The sequence below is a fragment of the Macaca nemestrina genome, chromosome 20, assembly GCF_043159975.1.
Source record: "Macaca nemestrina isolate mMacNem1 chromosome 20, mMacNem.hap1, whole genome shotgun sequence".
Lineage (NCBI taxonomy): Eukaryota > Metazoa > Chordata > Mammalia > Primates > Cercopithecidae > Macaca > Macaca nemestrina.
In genome coordinates this window covers 2,155,213-2,170,635 of record NC_092144.1, presented here as the reverse complement: position 1 = coordinate 2,170,635, position 15,423 = coordinate 2,155,213, and the positions used below count along the sequence as shown (strand labels likewise).

General features: G+C 55.3%; 1 protein-coding gene across 2 annotated transcripts in view; it reads left to right on the top strand.

The window, feature by feature from the left end:
* Positions 1-15,423, top strand: part of LOC105485776 (G protein subunit gamma 7) — a 211,632-nt gene that overhangs the window by 56,258 nt on the left and 139,951 nt on the right. For both annotated transcript variants that reach the window (XM_024793972.2, XM_071086713.1), the window contains exon 2: positions 1,955-2,011. The gene's annotated coding sequence lies outside the window, so the exon portion shown is untranslated. The remainder of the gene's footprint in view (positions 1-1,954; positions 2,012-15,423) is intronic.

Genomic DNA, 15,423 nt, shown 5'->3' with positions numbered 1-15,423 from the left:
CATGCCCAGCTAATTTTTACATTGTTTTTGCAGAGATGGGATCTTGCTATGTTGCCCAGTCTGGACCATGTACTTATGACCACCAGGAAGCTCATGTGGGTACATTTCTATAAGTCAAATTTCACTCTTTATCCCAGTTTCACGATTTTTTCTTCTAAGGTCCCTTTTCTGTTTTAGGATCCTATCCTGGATCCCAAGTGGCTTTTTTTTTTTTTTTTTTTTTTTTCCAGACTGGGACTCATTCTGTCACCCAGGCTAGAGTTCAGTGGCATGATCTCAGCTCACTGCAACCTCCACCTCCTGGGTTCGAACGATTCTCGTGCCCCAGTCTCCCAAGTAGCTGGGATTACAGGCATCCACCACCATGCCTGGCTAATTTTTGTATTTTTAGGAGAGACAGGATTTCAATCTGTTGACCAGGCTGGTCTCGAACTCCTGACCTCAAGTGGTCTGCCTGCCTTGGCCTCCCAAAGTGCTGGGATTACAGGTGTGAGCCACCGCCCCTGGCCCCACGTGGCATTTATTTTTATTTTTTTCTCAGACAGGATTGCACTTTCTTGCCCAGGCTGGAGTGCAGTGGTGCAATCCTAGCTCACTGCAACCTTGATCTCCCAGAATCAAGCGATCCTCCCATCTCAGCCTCTTGAGTAGCTGGGGTCACAGGCAGGCATCACTACACCCTCCTAACTTTTAAATTTTTTTTGTAAAGATGGGGTAACTTTGTAGAGATGGGGTGACTTGCTGGGGGGACCCCGGACTCCGCACAAGGCCTCCTTGCAGCTGTGGTTTCTCCCAGTAAGAGGACATGGAGCATGGAGCAGAGTTCACGAAGGGAAAGGCTCGTGGGGTGGATTGGGGAGGCCAGGCCCGGCTTCCAGGTCCAGCTTCCAGCCCTCTCCCCATGCGTCACGTGGGACATGCCTCATCCCCAGCAGCGAGCTGGGGCAACAGCCCGAAGCACCGTCACCAGCGAGGCTCCCAGAGACCCAGCGCCCACGTTCCTATGGGGGCTGGATCTGCGGCCCCTGCTGCCTGACCCATGCCAGAATTCCAGACTCCAGAGGGAGGCAAGGGTTTCATATAAACCACGGTGTTTGCAGGAACAGCTTTGGCCCTGGAGCGCGTCCTGTCAGTGATGGTGGCGGGCCCCCCCGAGGCCCCTGAGGTGGGGAGTCCCTGGTCACAGCCTCAGGCATGTGGTGCCAGCTTGGTTCTGCTCAGAGACTGCCCGGATTTACCAGGATGCAGGACTATCAGGCTAACTCTGGAAAAGTCCTGGGCAGACCTGGATACGTTGGGTGCCTTCTGGGCACCATGGGACTAACTCAGCCTCTTCTTCTTCCTCCCAGGGGGATCACGAAGCTCAGAAGATGTACAGAGTTGTTTTTGATAAATTGTAAAGAGCCATAAAAACATCAATCCTTGCACTCAGTTCAGTTTTCAAACACGTGGAAAATGTATTAGGAATAACGTCATAAATCTCTAATAATAAATGTTTTCAGAAAATTGCCTTCTGCTTCTTTCTTTTTTTTTTCTTTTTTTTTTTTTTTTTTTTGAGGCAGAGTCTCACACTGTCGCCCAGGCTGGAGTGCAGTGGCTCGATCCCAGCTCACTGCACCCTCCGCCTCCCAGGTTCAAGTGATTCTTCTGCCTCAGCCTCCTGAGTAGCTGGCACTACAGGCACCCACCACCACATTGGCTAATTTTTGTATTTTTAGTAGAGACGGGGTTTTGCCATGTTGGCCAGGCTGGTCTCGAACTCCTGACTGCAAGACCCTCCTGCCTCGGCCTCCCAAAGTGCTGGGATCACAGGCCTGAGCCACCGCACCTGGTTGCCAAAATGATTTCTGTCCTTGTCCAATCACGAGCGCAAGGCCATTCTCCAGTGCTGACCCCATCAACACGTGCGTGGCACCTCCAGCCACGCCAGACTAACTCTGTGTGTTTTTTCCAGGGAGCGGAGCTTGGTTTCGGGATCTCGGTGCTGCAGACGGCGAGACCTCCTGCACAGGTCGGTGCTGTGACTCATTTCTTTGCTCTGATTTGAGGCTCGGTTGGCTCTTTTGCACCCTGAATCTAAGACGTGGGGTTGCTGTCAACCCGGTTGTCTTGGCCTTGACCTGGGTCTGTAGGCTTTTTGTATCCACCAAGTGTGAGTAATGGGGAGCGGGTGCGGGGGAACAGCTGCTAGCCCCTGGCAGAGTTTCCCACCCACGAGGCCGGGAACGTGGCACTCACTGGTCCTACTGGTGCCGGAGCCCCTGGACGGGGTCAGGGTGGGAAGCCCTTGGCGGTGCTGCCTGCCTTTCCGGTGTCTTCATGCCGTGGTAGGGAGTTTGAAGGAGGGTGCCCCAGCCTTCACCCCTATCTCCCGTGCACCTGGAGAATAACCCGTCGCTGGCCCTTTAGCTCTCCTCTGTTGGTTTACTGCTCGTTTTTCTCCCTAAAGAATCATGAGTGACTTTTAAAATGTAGGAAGAGGAAATCATTTAAAAATAAGTAGAAAGGAAGGCAGAAATGTCCAGAAAAGGCAAAGCCGTAGGAACAGAAAGGGACTCATGGTGGCCGGAGGCTGGGGACGTGCATGTGCGCCGGGGGCTTGCCAGGGACATGGAAATGGACCCAATGGTCGGGTGGGGGTGGCTGCAAACCTGGTGAACTAAAAAATCTTTTTAAAAAAGTTTTAATTTTTTTTTTAAGAGTTAGGGTCTTGGCCAGGCATGGTGGCTCATGCCTGTAATCCCAGCACTTTGGGAGGCCGATGCGGGTGGATCATCTGAGGTCAGGAGTTCCAGACCAGCCTGACCAACATGGTGAAACCCCATCTCTACTAAAAATAGGAAAATTAGCCAGGCGTGGTGGCGCAGGCCTGTAATTCAAGCTACTCGGGAGGCTGAGGCACGAGAATCACTTGAGCCTGGGAGGCGGTGGTTACAGTGAGCCAAGATCATGCCACTGCACTCCAGCCTGGGCGACAGAGCGAAACTCCTTCTAAAAAAAAGAGAGAGAGAGAAGAAAAAAGAAAAAGAAAAGAAAGAAAGCAAAAACAAAACAAAACAAAACAAAAAAAACAAACCAGAAAGGAGTTAGGGTTTGCTTTGTTGCCCAGGCTGGTCTTGAACTCCTTGGCTTAAGTCATCCTCCTACTTTGACCTCCCAAAGTGCCAGGATTACAGGTGTGAGCCACTGCACCTGGCCCTGAAGTATCTTTGAGCAGTACACTTCACTTGAATTTTATGGCATGTAATGTGCGCCTTAAAAATGCATATTTTAGCCAAGCCCAAGATAAATCATTTTGGTCTCGTCCTTAGTAGACAATGGTCATGAGAGGTAATTCAAAAACAGATGTACTCAAAAGTAAAGAATATGTTCAAATGTAGCAATAAGGCAAAGACTCCAAATGTCCATCAATGGGTACGTGGATCAGCAGAACATCCTCCATCCACACCGTGGAGTATTACTCAGCCGTGAAAAGGAATGAGGCTTTGACACAGGCCACAGTGTGGGTGTGCCTTGAGAGCGTCACTCTCAGTAAGAGATGCCAGACACCAAAGGCCACACAGCATGTGATGCCATTTCTACGAAATGTTCAGGACAGGCCAATCCACAGAGGCAGGGAGGGCACGCGTGGGTGCCGAGCCTGGGAGAGGCATGGGAAGGGATGGTTGATGTGTTTTTTCTTGGTGTAATTAGAATGTTCTGGAATTAGATAGTAGTGATGGTTGCAGGACTCTGTGAATGTACTAAATGCCACTGTATTGTGCATTTTCTTTTTATTTTATGATTTTTTTCTTATTTTTGGTCCCTCAGAGAATACCCAGAAAGAATTATGCATTTTTAATGGGTGCACTGTATGTCATATGAATTATATCTCAATAACATGATACATGTATAGATAGATAGAACTATTTTACATAATAGGTGCAGTGGCTCACGCCTGTAATCCCAGCACTTTGGGAGGCCAAGGTGGGTGGATCACCTGAGGTCAGGAGTTTGAGACCAGCCTGGCCAACTTGGCGAAACCTCTTCTCTACTAAAAATACAAAAATTAGCTGGGCGTGGTGTCGGGCGCCTGTTATCCCAGCTACTTGGGGGGCTGAAGTGGGAGGATTGCTTGAACCCAGGAGACGGAGGTTGCAGTGAGCTGAGATTGCACCACTGCACTTCAGCCTGGGTGACAGAGCGAGACTCCATCTCAGAAATAATAAAATAAAATAAAGTGTAGATACAAAAAGTATAGATATAAAATATATGTATAATATTTATTTATGAAGCCAAACATAAAAATGTAAAAGATTTCATAGTGTACAATTCCACTTACAGGAAAATTCTAGAAAAGGTGACAGAGATCAGAGGTGGCCTGGAGGCTGGGGGGTAGGATCGGGGCAGCTCTGGGGGCCGATGGCAGCATCCCATTGAGATTATGCTGATGGTTGCACAGCTGTAGAAATGAATGGCAACCCTTCGAACCATGTGTGCTTAAAGATGAGCGTGCCCTGTGTGCATCTCAGGGTGTGTAACTCGCACCCCAGTGAAGCCGTGACACCAACAGAAAAGCTCAGCCTGAAAAAGGAGGCGCAGGGCGGGAAGGCATGCAGAGCCCGGAGAGGTCTCGGACTTTGCATTTCTGGTGCACATGGTACAGGGCAGGAAGGTGTGCAGAGCCTGGAGAGGCTCAGACTTTGCATTTCCGGTGCCGAAGGCGCAGGGCCGGAAGGTCTGCAGAGCCCAGAGAGGTGTCGGAGTTTGCATTTCTGGTGCACATAGTGCAGGGCCCGAAGGTCTGCAGAGCCCGGAGAGGTCTTGGACTTTGCATTTCTGGTGCACATGGTACAGGGCGGGAAGGTGTGCAGAGCCTGGAGAGGCTCAGACTTTGCATTTCTGGTGCCGAAGGCGCAGGGCTGGAAGGTGTGCAGAGCCCGGAGACGTCTCGGACTTTGCATTTCTGGTGCACATGGTACAGGGCGGGAAGGTGTGCAGAGCCCAGAGAGGCTCAGACTTTGCATTTCCGGTGCACATGGTGCAGGGCCGGAAGGTGTGCAGAGCCCGGAGAGGTCTTGGACTTTGCATTTCCGGTGCACATGGTGCAGGGCCGGAAGGTGTGCAGAGCCTGGAGAGGCTCAGACTTTGCATTTCCGGTGCCGAAGGCGCAGGGCCGGAAGGTCTGCAGAGCCCGGAGAGGTGTCGGAGTTTGCATTTCTGGTGTACATAGTGCAGGGCCGGAAGGTGTGCAGAGCCCGGAGAGGTCTTGGACTTTGCATTTCCGGTGCACATGGTGCAGGGCGGGAAGGTGTGCAGAGCCCAGAGAGGCTCAGACTTTGCATTTCCGGTGCCGACGCGCAGAGCCAGGGCAGGAAGGTGTGTGGAGCCCGGAGACGGCTCAGACTTTGCATTCCCAGAGCTGGCCGGGACCACCACTGGTTTGGTGTTGGGCTTCTTCAAACATTCAGTTCTGGCCGGGCGCCATGGCTCACGCCTGTAATCCCAGCACTCTGGGAGGCCAAGGCGGCAGGATGGCTTGAGCCCAGGAGTTTGAGATCAGCCTGGGCAACAGAGCGATATCCTCATCTCTACAGAAAATTAGCCAGGTATGGTGGCACGCACCTGTAGTCCCTGCTACGTGGGAGGCTGAAGTGGGGGGGATCGTTTGAGCCCAAGAGTTTGAGACCAGCCTGGGCAACATGATGAAACCCCATCTCTACAAGAAATACAGAAATTAGCAAGACGTAGTGGTGCACACCTGAAATCCCAGCTACTTAAGAGGCTGAGGTGGAAGGATCGCTGGAGCCCGGGAGGTCGAGGCTGCAGTGGGCTATGATTGCACCACTGCACTCTAACCTGGGCAACAGAGAGAGAGACCCTGTCTCTAAAAAAACAAAAAGAAATAACCCTATTCATTTCAACAGGGAAACGCTAGCAGCTGCGGAACTGTTTGCAAGCTAGGATATGGCAGTTCTCAACAGAAACATTACGATTTCTGGTCTCCCATGGGCGCCTTTGGAAAGACTGCCGGTGATGGGGTCATCGTTCTCCATGACCCGTCCCAGCGACACGTGTCCCATGATGGGGGTCTGTGAGAACAGCTCTCTGGCAGGCAGGCTGTAGGCTGGTGGGGCTGCCCACTAAGCCCCCAGGGCCTGGGTGGGAGCTGCTAGATCCTCTCGTTGGACACTGGTGGATGTAGGCACCTCCTGCAGCGGATGTAACAAGTGACCACTGATGTGGAACGGTTTCTCGCACACACAGTTATTATGTGACAGCTCTGCAGCTCGGAAGTCTAACATAGGGCCGGGCGCGGTGGCTCACACCTGTAATCCCAGCACTTTGGGAGGTCGAGGCGGGCGGATCGCCTGAGGTCAGGAGTTTGAGACCAGCCTGGCTGACATGGTGAAACCTCATCTCTACTAAAAATACAAAAAAACTAGCCAGGTGTGGTGGTGTGCGTCTGTAGTCCCAGACACTCAGGAGGCTGAGGCAGGAGAATCCCTTGAGCCCGGGAGGCAGAGGTTGCAGAGCCGAGATTGCACCACTGCACTCCAGCCTGGGCGACAGAGTGAGACTCCATCTCAAAAAAAAAAAAAAAAAAAAAAAAAAAAAAAAAAAAAAAAGCCTCACATAGGCCTCACTGGGCAAAAATCAAGGAAAATCAAGGTGTGGGCAGGGCCCATCCCTTCTTGGGACTCCAGGCCAGAATCTGGTTCCCGCATTTCCTAGCGTCTAGAGGCACCCACATCACTTGGCTCGGGGCCCCCTCCTCCCCGTTCACAGCCACAGTGAAACCTCTTCCAGTCTCTGACTCTCACCCTCCTGCTTCCTCTCCTGAGGACCCTATGAGGACACCGGGGCCCCCAGATCACCCCGGATGCTTTCCTGTCTCACAATCCTTAACTTCATCCTGTCTGCAGTGCCTTTTGATGTGGAGCTGACCTGTGCATGGGATCCGGGGTTAGGATGGGGCTGTCGCTGGGAGCCTGCTGTCCTCTCTGCTGAAATGGGCAGCCAGCTGGAGGGGTGAACAGAGCCGACTTCCTCCCTTGCCGGTCACTCGCGCGCCCATGACCTCAAGGAGAGAGGAAGAGGCTCCCTGTAGGAATCCGCCGGGTGCGCCTCTGGCCATCGCTGGGCTGGGTTCTTGAGGCTGAGAGCCACTGGGGGTCAGCTGCGTGACCCGAGTCCCTTCTTCTTGTACCACTTCCGGGGACCACCTGCCAGTTTCTGGGGTGCCTCCCCTTCATTTCATAGACTTAAGTTTCTCTAGCAGGTCATTTTAGGGATGGCAATTTGGCCTGAAGCCGTTTGATCCCTGATTGAGGCCAGAACTTGGTGAGTTGCTGGGTGCGGTGGCTTGCACCAGTCATCCCAGCACTTTGGGAGGCCAAGGTGGGAGGATCACGTGAGCCCAGGAGTTTGAGACCAGCCTGGGCAACATAGCAAGGAGTTTGAGACCAGCCTGGGCAACATAGCAAGACCCCATCTGTACCAAAAAATTAAAAAATTAGCCGGGTGTTATGGTGTGTACCTGTAGTCCCAGCTACACTGGCGGCCAAGGCAGGAGGATCACTTGAGCCCAGGAGGTCAAGGCTGCAGTGAGCTATGATTGCACCACTGCACTCTGGCCTGGGCAACAGGGCAAGACCCTGTCTCCAAAAAATAAACAACAACTAAAAAGGTAAAATGAAGAAAAATACAAAGAAGGCGAAGCCCCTAAGTTCCCCCAACCCGGCACTAATGGGCGTCAGCATCTTGACAAGCCTGTCCTGGGATTTTTGTGAATTACGTTCCCCTGTAGATTTCACATGAGGAGGGTTCTGTTCTCTCATGTCCTCATTCCCATCACTGGGCGTCCTTCCTCGTTGAGAAACCTTGACGTCCACCCTCATTCCTGATGCTCGTTAAGGAACTCCCTGTGATAGGGGGTGGTGACTTACCACTTTAAAAATAATTTTATAATGTGTCTAACTCGACCCCCCAGCTGGGCTTTTGGGTGTCTCTCTTTTTCTTTACCTCTCTTTCTCTCTTCCTCTCTCTCTCTTTCCTTCGTTCCTCTCTGTCTCTTTCTTTCTTTCCTTCCCCCTCTCTCTATCTCTCACCTTCCTCCCTGTCCCCCCTTTCTCCTTCCTTCCTATCTCTATCTCCCTCTCTCCGCTGCTTCCTTCCCTCCCTCCTCCCTCCCTCCTCCCCTTCCTCCTCCCTCCCTCCTCCCCTTCCTCCTCCCTCCCTCCTCCCCTTCCTCCTTCCTCCCTCCTCCCCTTCCTCCTTCCTTCCCTCTCTCCCTCCTTCCTTCTCTCACTCCTTCCCTCCCTCCTTCCTCCCTCACTCCCTCCTTCCCTCCATCCCTGCCTCCTTCCTTTCCTCCTTCCCTGCCTCCTTCCTTTCCTCCTTCCCTCCTTCCTTCTTCCTTTTCTCCTTCCTTTCCTCCCTCCCTCCTTCCTCCCCTCCCTCCTTCCTCCCTCCCTCCTTCCTTCTGTCCCTCCCTCCTTCCTTCCTTTCTTCCCTCCCTCCCTCCTTCCTGCCCTCCCTCCTTCCCTTCTTTCCTTCCCTCCCCCCTCTCCTTCCCTCCCTCCTTCCTTCCTTTCTCCCTCCCTCCCTCCTTCCTTCCTTTCTCCCTCCCTCCCTCCTTCCTTCCTTCATTCCCTCCCTCCCTCCTTCCTTCCTTCACTTCCTCACTCCCTCCTTCCTCCTTTTCCCCCCTCCCTCCTTCCTCCACTCCCTCCCTCCCTCCTTCCTTCCTTCCATCCTTCCCCCACTCCCTCCTTCCTTCCTTTCTTCCTTCCTTCCATCCTTCCCCCACTCCCTCCTTCCTTCCTTTCTTCCTTCCTTCCATCCCTCCCCCACTCCCTCCTTCCCCGCCTCCCTCCCTCCCTCTCTCCTTCCTTCCTGAATCCTTCCCCTTGGATGGTTGAGGTTTCAGTTAAATTCCTGCGAGTGGATTTGCTGCTGAGCTCTGTGCATGTGATCTACATTTGACATCCAGCCACAAGGACCTCCAGAAACGCCCCATTCCTTCCTGGAGTGCTCGTTCCCCACCCTGCCAGCTGCAGCGATGAGATCTTTGCCAAGCTGGCAAGTAGGGGTGCACATCTTTGTTTTGTTTGGGTGTCCTCGGTGGCCGGTGAATCCGACCGTTCTCTGGGCGTTCCTTCTGTGGACTGCCAGGCTGGGCTCTTTGATGACCTTCTGTTCCGACGTTTCAGGTGCATTGATTTGTTTGAACAGTTTATAAACGTTGGTTTGAACTCTGCAAATATTTTCCTGAGCGTGCTTTTGACTTTGCTTATGGTGGGTTTTGCCATAGAGGATTTTTTTTTTTTTTTTGGACAGAGTCTCACTCTGTTGCCCAGGCTGCAGTGTAGTGGCACGATCTCGGTCCACTGCCACCCACCTCCTCCCGGGTTCAAGAGATTCTCCCGCCTCAGCCTCCTGAGTAGCTGGGATTACAGGTGTGCGCCACCAACGCCGGGCTAATTTTTGTATTTTTAGAGACGGGTTTCACCATCTTGGCCAGGCTGGTCTCAAACCCCTGACCTCAAGTGATCCTCTTGCCTCAGCCTCCCAAAATGCTGGAATTACAGGCGTGAGCCACTGCGCCTGGCCAGGATTTTAAATGTTTGTTACACATGAGCATCTCCTTTGTTTTTGTTTTTGTTTTTTGTTTTTTATTTTTTTTTTTTGAGACGGAGTCTCGCTCTGTCACCCAGGCTGGAGTGCAGTGGCCGGATCTCAGCTCACTGCAAGCTCCGCCTCCCGGGTTTACGCCATTCTCCGGCCTCAGCCTCCAGAGTAGCTGGGACTGCAGGCGCCCGCCACCATCGCCCGGCTAGTTTTTTGTATTTCTTAATAGAGACGGGGTTTCACCGTGTTAGCCAGGATGGTCTCGATCTCCTGACCTCGTGATCCGCCCGTCTCGGCCTCCCAAAGTGCTGGGACTACAGCTTGAGCCACCGTGCCCGGCCTCCTTTGTTTTTTTATGAGTTTCTTCCAAATTTTAAGATTATAAAAAATATCACCTGTATTTCGTTCTGATTGCGTGTTTTACACTTAAATTCTGAACTATTTGAAATTTAACTATGCTAGTGGGTCTCACGGAGGGAGCAGGGGTGATTCTGAACCAACCTCGCTTCCCCTCCCAGGGGATGCTGGAGATGTCTAGGGATGTCTCTGGTTGTCATGAGCGGGGGTGCTCCTGGCATGGAGTGGGTGGAGGTCAGGGACGATGCTCAACACGGCCCCATCCCAGAGAATAATCCAGCCCCAATGTCTACAGGGCCCAGGAAGGAGAGACCCTTTCCTCTCCTCTCCTCTCCTCTCCTCTCCTCTCCTCTCCGCTCCGCTCCGCTCCGCTCCTCTCCTCTCCTCTCCTCTCCTCTCCTCTCCTCTCCTTTCCTTTCCCTTCTTTTCTCTTCTCTTCTCTTCTCTTCTTTTCTCTTTTCTTTTCCTTCTGACAGAGTCTCGTTCTGTCACCTAGGCTGGAGTGCAGTGGCACGATCTCAGCTCACCGCAACCTCCGCCTCCTGCGTTCAAGTAATTCTCTGCCTCAGCCCCCCGAGTAGCTGGGATTACAAGTGCATGCCACCACGCCCAGCTAATTTTTGTATATTTAGTAGAGACGGGGTTTCACCATGTTGGCCAGGCTGGTCTTGAACTCCTGACCTCGTGATCCACCTGCGTCAGCCTCCCCAAGTGCTGGGTGACAGGCGTGAGCCACCGCGCCTACCCCATTCATTATTTCAAAACTGACTTCAGTCCCTAGAGTTTATCTGGACACCCGAATAAACTCCCAATGGGGCAGTCAGTGTAAACCAGGGGACCCCCAGCTCCTGGGATTCACCTCTTTTCTCCCTCCCCATTCAGGGTGTGGATTTCAATGTGTGCAGCCTCCTGGGACTTCAGCAGGGCAGAGGATCATGGGACGCAGAGTTTCTTGGGGTCCGTGGAATCCCCTAACCCGGGGGGTCTCACCCAGGGGTGATTCTGCCCCCAGAGGACATCTGTAATTGTCTTGATGGAGGGGTGCTCCTGGCATGGAGTGGATGGAGGCCAGGGACGCTGCTCAGCACCCTATGGTGCCCTGGACAGCCCCACACCGGAGAACCATCAGGCTCTGATGTCCACAGCACCCAAGGGGAGGCCCCAGTAGAGGGCAAGGGGAGGCCCCAGTAGAGGGACGGAATTAGTGGCGAGCAGGCATGGTGCCGGCTGACCTCGAAGGGGTCCTCTGTTACACAGGATGGCGTGGGATGCGGGTTCTTCCTGATCTTTTAATAATGTTTTTTTTTTTTTTTTTTGAGACGGAGTCTGGCTCTGTCACCCAGGCTGGAGAGTAGTGGCGCAATCTCGGCTCACTGCAAGCTCCGCCTCCCGGGTTCAGGCCATTCTCCTGCCTCAGCCTCCCGAGTAGCTGGGACTACAGGCGCCGCCACCTCGCCCAGCTAGTTTTTTGTATTTTTTTAGTAGAGACGGGGTTTCAACGTGTTCGCCAGGATGGTCTCGATCTCCTGACCTCGTGATCCGCCCGTCTCGGCCTCCCAAAGTGCTGGGATTACAGGCTTGAGCCACCGCGCCCGGCCTCTTTAATAATGTTGATAGTCATTCATTGAGCACCTCCTGTTTGCTGGGCGCTGGGCTAGGCGAGTGCGGCTTTGGTTCCTGGGGGCACAGGGTGGGAAGCTTAAAACTCACCTCCCTACGAGAATGGACGAGGACGAGAGCGAGGCTGTGAGGGGTGCAGGCGCCTGCCGGGGTCTCTGACCTCTGGGTGGCAGCCTCTGCAGGAGAGCAGGTGCGCCGCCAAGTGAGGGCCGTGGCTGCCTGTCCTGGTGACAAAACCAGCACCGTGATGCCCTGCTCCTGTCTTCTGTAGACCCCAAGCAGCAAAGACGGCCGGCCGGGGCGCGGGGAGCCTGTTCCTTGGGTCTGGGAAGCTCGGTTTGCAGAGGACTGTTGTTACCGCTGGCGGCCACCAGGGGGCAGAGGAGGCCCATGGAGTCTCCTGAGCCCGGGCCTGGAGCCGGGAGGGGGCTGGAGATGCGGGGGGGTACAAGTAGGGACGGGGATGCAGGAGGTGCAGGTGGGTGCAGATGAGGACAAGTGGGGATGGAGGTGCAGGTGGGGGCAGAGGTGGCAGGTGAGGATGGGGTGCAGGTGGGTACAGGTGGGTGCAGATGAGGACAAATGGGGTGGGGGTACAGGTGGGGACGGAGGTGCAGGTGGGCGCAGGTGGGGACAGAGGTGCAGGTGAGGATGGGGTGCAGGTGGGTGCAAATGAGGACAAGGTGGGGATGGGGGTGCAGATGGGGACAGAGGTGCAGGGGGGTGCAGGTGGGCACAGGTGGGGACACAGGTGCAGGTGGGGATGGAGGTGCATGTGGGGACAGAGGTGCAGGTGGGGCACAGGTGGGGACGGAGGTGCAGGTGGGCACAGGTGGGGACGGAGGTGCATGTGGGACGGAGGTGCAGGTGGGTGCATGTGGGGACGGAGGTGCAGGTGGGTGCAGGTGAGATGGAGGTGCAGGTGGGCGCAGGTGGGGATGGAGGTGCAGGTGGGCACAGGTGGGGATGGAGGTGCATGTGGGGACGGAGGTGCAGGTGGGTGCATGTTGGGGACGGAGGTGCAGGTGGGTGCAGGTGAGGATGGAGGTGCAGGTGGGCACAGGTGGGGATGGAGGTGCATGTGGGGACGGAGGTGCAGGTGGGTGCAGGTGGGGACGGAGGTGCAGGTGGGGACAGAGGTGCAGGTGGGCGCAGGTGGGGACGGAGGTGCAGGTGGGTGCAGGTGGGGACGGAGGTGCAGGTGGGTGCAGGTGGGGACAGGTGCAGGTGGGGACAGAGGTGCAGGTGGGCACAGGTGGGGACACAGGTGCAGGTGGGCGCAGGTGGGGACGGAGGTGCAGGTGGGCGCAGGTGGGGACGGAGGTGCAGGTGGGCGCGGTGGGACGAGGTGCAGGTGGGCGCGGGTGGGGACGGAGGTGCAGGTGGGCGCGGGTGGGGACGGAGGTGCAGGTGGGCGCGGGTGGGGACGGAGGTGCAGGTGGGCGCGGGTGGGGACGGAGGTGCAGGTGGGCGCGGGTGGGGACGGAGGTGCAGGTGGGCGCGGGTGGGGACGGAGGTGCAGGTGGGTAGCGGGTGGGGACGGAGGTGCAGGTGGGTGCGGGTGGGGGACACAGAGCAGGTGGGTGCAGGTGGGGATGGAGGTGCAGGTGGGGGCAGGTGGTGCAGGTGGAGACAGAGGTGCAGGCAGTGCATACGGACTGCATCCCAGATGTCTTCAGTCACTCCCGAGCCCGTCTTTGAGCTCTGTCACTACCCCCACTGCAGTTTGCTTGGTTCAACACTGAGAGCCCCAGGTCTCAGGCAAACCTAGGTGGTTGGCCCCATGCCCTGGGGGCCCTGTGTGCACACTCGGAACCTCTCTGCCAAAACCAAGAGGCAGTCCCTGGATGTTGTGCATGGCAGGAGGTGGGAGGCACTGGCTGTGCTCCCAGAGTGGCCTTAAAGGTAGTCAGGGAACGCACCCCACACTCAGGCATGGAGGTGTTGCCAGAGCAGAGCTTGGACCAGAGAATGGAAGGGGTAAGCATCCCCCTGGAGGGGTGGTGGCCCTGGGGGAGTGCAGGTCATCCTGCTATGGCAATCAGACCCTGGTTTGTCCCCACCATCAGGCCCTGGGGTGCCTGCCATTCACCCTCCCGGATGTCACGCTTTTCAGGGTAAGAGCTGGCTGCAGACCTGGGGCTGCCACTCCCTAGCTTCGGGAGGGGTCATTGTCCTGGCGGGCAGAGGGCCTGGATCCTCGCCTGTGAGTTAGAGACTCAGGCACCCCTGCCCTGGGTGGTGGCAGGTGAGAGCTTGTTCAGTTTGGCCAGAGGAGAATTCCATCCACCCCCTGAATGGGAGGGAGAGAGGAGGTGAATCCCAGGAGCTGGGGTCCCCCTGGTTGATGCTGTCTGCCCCCTTGGGAGTTTATTCTGGTGTCTGGTGTGAGCAGGAAGCAGACTCCGTTTTTTTCCAAACAACACAGGTTTTCCCCGACTGGCCCCTGTGGACATCGGGGCCACATTGTTCCAGGAGGCTGCACACGGTGAAACCCACACTCTGAGTGAGGAGGGAGAGAGGAGGCAAATCCCAGGAGCTGGGGTCCCCCTCGCTGACATCATCTGGCCCCTTGGGAGTTTATCGTGGTGTCTGATGTGAGGAGGGGACAGACTTGAGTCCTTTTTTTTCCTCAAATTAAGGCAGGGTCTCACGTTCAGCACTGTGGACTTTCTACCCCTTAGGAGACACTGGGGCTGGGGGTGGGGTTGGAGATGCCGAGGGTGCAGGTGGAGATGGGTTCACGGGGCACCTGCACCCGCCTACACCCACCTGCACCCGCCTACGCCCACCTGCACCCACCTACGCCCACCTGCACCCACCTACGCCCACCTGCACCTCCGTCCTCACTCATCTGGGGCAATGTCTGGGGACATTTGTGGTTACACGACGGGGGCGTGCTCCTGGCATGGAGTGGGTGGAGGCCAGGGACACTGCTCAGCACCCTGCAGTGCCCAGGACGGCCCCACCCCAGAGAACAATACAGCGCCAATGTCCACAGTGCCCAGGTGGAAACCCTGTTCCAGGATAAGCATTTCTTCAGCCTTTTTGCTTCTTGCCTCACTGAGTACAGAACTCTGTGACCTCCAGATCACACAGTGTGTTTTTCTGATAGCTCCTTGTTCTCCCAGGGAGGGTTTGTTTGTTTTTTTGTTTTTTTTGTTTTTTTGTTTTTTTTAACATTTCTGCTGAGAGCTTTACCGGAGCCTTTTATCTTGAGAAGGGCTCTTGTGTGGTGAGCAAACTCCAGTCCCCACGGCCAGTCAGAGCGGGTTTACTTCCCCCTGGTCGGTCACCAGATTTCAGCATGTCCTCGTCGTGTTGAAATTCACGTTATTATCGGTTCTTTTCGCGGACAACTTGTTCCCCTGAAAGAATTGCCAAGATATCCAGCCAGGACCTGAAAACGCCGTTCTGTCCCCGGAAGGTCACAGCTCGCTGCTGCCACCCTCCCCCGAGAAAACGTGTGCAGCCCGCAAGTAATTACGGGACGCTGTGCCGAAATCAGGGGCTCTGCCACAGCCCCCAGGGCTCAGAAAATCTCCCTGTACCCGGCAGCCTCCATGTCTGCAGCCCAGGACAAGGTGGTACTTCCTGGCTGTAGGAGAGCTTGGACGTGACCCTCTATAGCAGGGGTCGCCTGAGTGATGCCGCCCCCCAACCCCAGGGACATTGAGCAATTTCTGGGACACCTGTCGTTTTTGTGACTTGGGGTGCTCCTGGCATGGAGTGGGTGGAGACCAGGGATGCTGCTTAGCACCCCGCCGTGCCCAGGATGGCCCCGCCCCAGAGAACAATCGGGCCTCAAATATCCACAGTGCTGAGTGGGAGAAA